Source organism: Neophocaena asiaeorientalis, unplaced genomic scaffold (assembly GCF_003031525.2).
Source record: "Neophocaena asiaeorientalis asiaeorientalis breed wild unplaced genomic scaffold, Neophocaena_asiaeorientalis_V1.1 scaffold143, whole genome shotgun sequence".
NCBI classification, from domain to species: domain Eukaryota; kingdom Metazoa; phylum Chordata; class Mammalia; order Artiodactyla; family Phocoenidae; genus Neophocaena; species Neophocaena asiaeorientalis.
Window position 1 is genome coordinate 3114601 of NW_020175536.1, and position 7838 is coordinate 3122438.

Genomic DNA, 7838 nt, shown 5'->3' on the forward strand with positions numbered 1-7838 from the left:
CCAAAGCCCCGCCCCCCTCCCCTCCTTTTTTTTTTTTTTTTTTTTTAATGCGGTATGCGGGCCTCTCACTGTTGTGGCCTCTCCCGTTGTGGAGCACAGGCTCCGGACGCGCAGGCTCAGTGGCCATGGCTCACGGGCCCAGCCGCTCCGCGGCATGTGGGATCTTCCCGGACCGGGGCACGAACTTGTGTCCCCTGCATCGCAGGAGGACTCTCAACCACTGCGCCACCAGGGAAGCCCTGGTCACTGACTTTTGAGTAGCACTTGTGTCACTCTGTTTGCTGCTTCGAAGAGACAGGGTTTCTCCATGGTGAACTTCCTCTTAGTTCCCATCCTAAAGTGAGATTCAGAGACTTGAATGTAGCTCCAAGTATTTAAGGTATCAACAAAGAACAGGAGTAGGAAAGTAAAAGTGAGTGAAAGACCAAGAGAGAGGGTGTAGAGAGAGGTCAACCACAGAGAGTGGCTTTAAAAATAAACTGGAGAAAACAAATCTTCCACCCACAAATGCACGCCCTGTCTTTACCATCTGTAAATTTGAATATAGGACATGCTAAAACATTTTCTCCTAATGATAAATAAACATAAAGCTGATGTCTTAACCATTTTTCCAACTTCTAATTAGCTCAACTTTTAGAAAAAGTTGCTTAATGCTTTATATTCGCACAACACTTTAGAATTTAACATCCATTACCAACCATATTGAAACCTTTGGACCACCGCTACGGTTACCAGAGGCATCCTTGTCCCCATTTTATATTCATGGAAACAGCTTCAGAGAGGGTAACCCTGCCAAGCAGACACAGCTGAGAAGATGTAGAGCCAACATTCCAACACAGCTCCTTTGCCAACCTATTAAATACTTGGTGAGGGACTAATTGGTTTTCTTCCAGACTCTCTCCCAAATTCCACAGCACATCCTTCCAACTCCAGGTAATTCAGGTTGAAACATTAAGCTGGAAAATGTAGGGTTGCTGCCACAGCAGCTGAGCTGCGTGCCATTTCCCCCATATTTACTTTAGTTTTCACTATTCTTCAAGTGGGAAGTGGCTATTCTCTAGACTGTGACTTAAGATAATGGGGACAGGAAGGCACTTGGAGATCTTGTTGGTCTTAAGTTATCCCGGTCCACTCAGATGAAGCGTAAATGAGCAGGTGGTAATGTCTGTGCGTGTATTCTCATCAGCTCTACTCAAAATGTGGCCCTTTTACTGGTTTATGACAAGATAATCATAGAAACAGAAAATAAAGCATTCAAACATTTTTATATTTGACAGCCATTTTATGTCTATTATAATAAATGGGGCTTTTATTTTGTATCTCAAAATTTTTCTAGTAATTCATTTTTATTGTCTTTTACCAAAGTATCAATCTGCAATGGATGGAAATTAAAAAAAAAAACAGTCCTTTGGTGAAAGCTTTAGAATCACTGTACTGCAGTGTGAGCCTTAAAAGACTCCTTATGTGAGTAGAAAGGTACAGATTAGCTTAGGAAGATTAGCTAAGGCTACTTTTGGTCCACCATAACTTATGAAGCACAGAAATTTTTAAAATGACTGCAGATTCATACCAATCTTTCAATTTCCATGGGTAGAAAGATGTAGTACCTTAATCAGGAGGAAGAAAAAGCAAACAGAAACAGAAAGGTGTTAGGTATTTTATGGCTTACAAGCTCTATTTATCTTTTAAAAGAAAAAATGTAGAGAAATACAAAGGGCTTTTTAAAAGTTACTTCAGTCATAAATTATTAGAAAGGTATCTTTTAAAAATTGAAAGCTACAGATTACTTATAGATCGTTTATAGTGGCACCAAAAGGCCCATAAGGCTAAATCTCTTACTGAAACAAGAGGGAAGGGGACAGGGCATAACCATGAGAAGAATGACATGGCCATAGGCATGACAAAAACTGGTTAGAACTCACTAGATCCAAGATGGCGGGAGATTCGATTTCCAATGGACCTTGAGCCTCGTTATATGCTCATTGTAATATATTAGCATGCTAAATGACACACCCACCAGCACCATGACAGTTCTGAGGCTAACCATAAAAGGCCATAAAAGACCAAAAAGTGGGCAGTGGCCCAATTCCTGGAAATCTCTGCCCCTTTCCCCCAAATAATTGGAATAATCCTCCCACTCATTAGCCTATGAAATTACCCAGCCCATAAAAACTAACCACACCATGTTTTGGGACCCTCTCTCGCCTTCTGAGATGGCCCACGCTCTGTCTGTGGAGTGTGTTTCTCCCAAGGCCTCTCATCTTCTGAGATGGTCCACACTCCACTTCTTACCTATCACTTCATCTCCAAATTCTTTTAGAACAAAGCAAGAACCTCAGATTCACTGGGAACATACTGGTGAGCTAGCCAGGAGAATTCGGTAAGCCTCAGCCCCTCGCCTCCCTTGCGCTTGAGAGGGACTACTTTATTTCCCACCATTACTCTCCCGTTCTCTCCTACTCTCTCCCTTACTCTCTCTCTTTTGCTTTCTTACTCTCTGTCGCCTTTTTGGACTGAGCCTCTCACCTCCCTTGGGCTTGAGAGGCACAGCCTTACTGCCAGTCATCCTCACAGGCATCTAGGGACCTGAACCACAGGATCTTTGCCTTCTGGGTTTGCCCCATCCACCATTTAATTAACTGTTAACAGGTCCAATTGTGTAAAAATACGGCATACAACCTTACTTAGAGTTTGTGCCATGGTTACAGCAGCTGCAATCCCTTTGGGAGCTCCCCGAAGCAGTAGGCCGTCTGTGCGCATACCCCTGGGTATTAGGAGGGGGATGGTTCCTCCCCACCACAGTGGTGGGACCATCGTTCACCACCTGCCTCCTGGCGTTTGTCCGGCCCCCTCCAGAGTCCACCCTGACCCCACTGCCACCACGCCCTGTTAGGGCTGGGCAGGCGACTCAAACTGCATGACCACGCCCCAGGGATACATGCCTGAGCAATGACCCGCATCTGCCGTGCTTACCTCCCTGAGGTCATGTGATTGGGAGTGTTCTTCTAGGGTTGCAGGGGCCCTCCATCCCCCTAACGACAGTCACGGTGCCTCTGCCTCGGCTGCCATGTCAGCCCCTGCACCCAGCCCCACTGCCCGCTGGCCAGAGCATGTGTGGGAGGGGGTGAGGGGGAGGATGGCACTAAGGTCCCAGGGGTGCTGCCCACAAAAGGGAAGGGAAAAGAGAAGTTTTTTCTTTCTCACAAACCATCTGCCTTAATGGCCAGTGCCTGTTTTCTGAAACTTACCACCTTTTTAGGGAAAAAGGCTGGGACTTAAATAAGTCTTAGAGCCATGAGGATGTCCATTCCAGGGGAACATATCCCAGAACACAGGAATTAATCTATAGACTGTATAGAGAAACCTTTGGGAAGGTCACTCATCCTGGGTACCACAGACGCCAGGATAAGATACAGGCCCCAGGACTTTGGGGCCAACAGGACCGCCACATGGAGGAGTAGCTAACCCCCATTGTGGATAAAGTCAACAGGACTAGGTGGATGGGGATGCCTGGAACCAGTCCTGTCTTAGAGAGCCCCCATGGGACCTCCCAACCCTAGTGCTCCTCTCTGGTACAGGAGCATCCTCTCCCTGAAGGAACCATGGGAAACGCCTCCTCCATTCTCAAGGACTCACCCCTTTGTTGCAATCTGAGTCACTGGGACAAGTTTTCTCTAGATTCTTTAAAACGAAAAAGCTCATTTTCTTTTGTAATGAAGCCTGGTCCAAGTATAAACCTGAGGCCGATGAGGCCTGGCCAGCAAATGGGAGCCTCAACTATAGTACCAGTCCTACAGTTAGACATCTTTTGCAAAAGGCAGGGGAAATGGGACAGAAGTTCCTTATGTACAGGCTCTTATGGCCCTGAGAGAAAACCCGGAGCTTCGCAAGTCCTAGGTTAGGGAACCTGGCCGGCTGGGACCCATTTAGGCTACACAGAAGCCCTCTGTAGTGGCACACCTGGACGAACAGGAGCCCCAGACAGAAGACCCGAGCCCCAACACTCTTCCACCATCTTCAGCCTCTCCCCCGCCCTATAAGCCTCTTCACCCTTCCGTACCAGAAATGCAGCCAGAGCCTCTTTGCCCCCTTCAGGAAGTAGTAGGTGGGCCTCAGGGAATTACCAGAGTCCACACCCCTTTGTCCTTGTCTGACCTTAACCAATGCCACACCTGCTTAGGCAGATTCTTGGACGACCCTAGCCAGTTCACCGAAGAATTCCAGGCACTGACTCTCTCCTTTGACCTTACCTGGAAGGATGAAGATATTGTCCTTTCCCACTGCTGCACTAGTGAGCAAAAGGCCCGTATCTGGGCACAGGTTCAAACATATGCTGATGAATTACAGGTTGCCCAACCACATCAATATCCTTTGGGCCTGACAGCAGTGCCTCTAATGGATCCCAGTTGGGACTATCAAACAGGCCAGCGTGGTATCACTAGTAGGGATCACATGATCCTTCACCTCACTGAAGGGATGAAATGATGCGTAATTAAACCTGTTAACTATGTTAAGGTTAAAGAGATCACCCAAGGCCAAGATGGAAATCCAGCCCTATTTCAGCCCCGATTGGTAGATGCCCTCAGAAAATATACGAATATAGACCCAAATATTTTCAAGGGACACATTGTATTTGCAGCCCACTTCATTAGCCAATCAACCCTGTCGGAAGCTTCAAAAGCTTGCCATGGGGCCCTAAACCCCTCTCAACCTTCTTATTGACACAGCCTTCAGTGTTTTTAACGATAGAGACCAGGCTGAGGAGGAAAAGAAGGAACAGCATGATTTAAGGAAGGAACAACAGCAAGCCAGGCTTTTGGCAGCTGTCATGACGAGACCTAAGCCACCTCCTTCCTGGTCACCCCAAAAGTACCCCTAGAAGACCTCCACCAGGGAAAGGAGCCAGTTTCAGCTGTGGGAGTCCTGAACACTGGAGCAAGGAATGCTCAGGAAACAGGTCCCAGCCTACACCCAAAACGCCATGACCACTCTGCAAGAAGATGGGCCACTGGAAGAAGGAGTGCCCCCAGCTCCAAAGGGAGTGAGGATATTCCCCCATGCTAGTCATGGCAGTGGTTGATTGACAGGACCTGGGACCTCCCAAGGCTCCTGAGAAGACAGTCATCATACACGGGAGGAACTGCTGGTGACCACTGATGTGGCAGGTAAGCTTGTCCAACTTCTAGTGCACACAGGAGCCACTTATTCTGTCCTGACTTCTCGTGCTGGGCCCCTTGCCCCTTGCCCCTGCTCTATTGTTGGGGTTGAAGGAAAGCCAAAATTAAAACATTCTACCCCCCCTCCAACTTGCACCTGGGGAAAGGGTCTTAAAACTCACAAGCTCCTTGTCATGCCTGAATGCCCCAGCCCATTATTGGGAAGGGATTTTCTCAGTCTTGGGGGCAACTCTTACTCTCCCTGAAGACCAAAGCCAAGGAGTGTTTTTGGCTGGACTATGTATTATACAAGACATGGACAGTCCAACCCAAAATATTCCCCCCAGAAATTGAAAAACTTACAGATCCACAGGTCTGGGATCAGGGAATCCCAGGGAAAACAAATTTGTCACTCCTATAAAAATCACCTTACAGGAAACTAACAACTTCCCTTCCGGGCGCCAATACCCCATAAAACCAGAGGCTCAAAGAGGCCTCCAACCCCTAATCTCAAAATTCATTAATTATGGGCTTTTGGTGCCATGCCAATCTCCCTGTAATACTCCAATCCTACCTGGTCTTCTCAGGGATCCTTATCTCTGCCACCTTTTTAAAATGCAAATTTTGAAAGAGGGTAAAGGTCTTCTCAGGAACCCTTATCTCTGCCATCTTTTTAAAATGCAAATTTTGAAAGAAGGTAATTTAGAACTTGACTTGTCAAGGATAAATAGAAATCCTAAGTGTCTTTTCTGTAAATATTAGTAAAGAGGGTTTAGCCATCTAGACAGGTGACTTGGATTTGTTCCATCTGCCAGAAGCCCAATTTGAATCCAACCCCTTGTAAATGATGGGTTTTATATTACTGTACCTGACTCGGGGCTGAAATTTTGAAATGGGAACTATGAGGTCTCTGTGTTTGTGTGTTCGTATGTATCTATGTGTGTTGTAGATGTACGCTATTACCAAAATTAATTCATAATAGAGCTCTGTTTCATTGGCTTAAAGGAAATTAAGTCCTTATAGCTTATATAAATACTCAGAAATATAAAACTGGCCAGAATGAATTTCAGGCTCACGTCATCTGGGAAATATTCAATACTAAACTGATATCTGGTATTAAAGGTGGCTTAAGCTGGTTCGTCTGATTAATATAGACATGTCTTTAGAGTCATCAGTGTTAAGTATAGTACTTCTGTTGTACCCAGGTTTACTAGAGGTCAAATAAGACCTTATTCTGTTACGGATTTGTCAACAAGAAAAGTAACTGATGTGAAAAAAACATTTAAGGAAAGTAGACTGTTGTGTGTTTTCAGAAAAGAAAGTGTGAGGAATGGAATTGCATTTAATTAAGGGAAAAGAAAGTCTGTCTTCTGGTTGTTTCTGGATGGAAAAAAATGAAGTGATGGATATAGGTGATAAAAGGTTTATGGAAAGTGGACCCTGAGAAAAGGGTTTTCTGCATGGTCAGGATTGACTAAGTTTAGAATAAACTGAATTGAGTAAATGAATTTTAAAAGTAAGCTGGTGCAACATTTGAATTTGGCCTTTCTCTCTCTTTAAAAGGACAAGTTTTCTTAAAATGTTGAACTATCTCTGGTAACAGGTTTTAAGTTCTTTACCTTCTAAGTGATCTGTTCTGTATTTGTGTTTGAAATGTTTTATTGTCACTTTGGCTAAGTAACTATTGTCTCACAACTATGATCTTATTTGACCAAGTGTTTTAAATCTTTTTGACAAACTTCCCAAATACCAAATTTTAATTAAAGTTCTTTTGATTTCCAGCTAACTTTGGGATACTTTAGAGGGCCCCTGAGGTATCTCAAAGAGAAGTATTTAACTAGGATTATTTTGTATGTTAAATTAAATGTAATCAGAGGTTTAATCAAGCCTTTTAAGTCTTTTGTCATTTATAGATATTTTTGTACTCTGACACTGTTACAAAATGTGCTTCATCATCAAGAAGATTCATAGGAAGGCTAAGGAAACAGTTACAGCAGTTCCACATCAAGATGACGGCCCATACGGACTTAAAACAAGCTGTCCTGCCCTTGTGGCCCCTAGATCAGGCATCCAGAGATTTTTTTACTCCCTGACAGGCTTCCCCTAAGAATATGGGAGTAAAATCTCTGAGGGGGGAATGAAACAGGAGGGAAGGAGAAATGGCACAACCTTTAAAAGAATGACACGGCCATAGGACATGAAACTGGTTAGAACTCACTAGATCCAAGATGGCAGAAGATTCGACTTCCAGTGGACCTTGAGACTCATTATACACTCATTGTAATATATGAGCATGCTAAATGACACACCTACCAGCACCATGACAGTTCTGAGGCTAAGCATAAAAGGTCAAAAAGTGGGTGATGGCCCACTTCCTGGAAATCTCTACCCCTCCCCCCAAAAAACTTGAATAATCCTCCCACTCATTAGCCTATGAAACTACCCAGCCCATAAAAATTAACCATGCCATATTTCAGGGCACTCTCGCCTTCTGAGATGGTCCACATGTCTGCATGTATGTCTATCTAAATAAATCCACTTCTTACCTACCACTTTGTCTCCAAATTCTTTCTCGACAAAGCAAGAACCTCAAATTCACTGGGAACATTATTAAGTGAAGTTCCTCAGACACATTTTAGGACTGGGGCACTATTTCCAAGAAGTTCATGTTATTTATTCTTT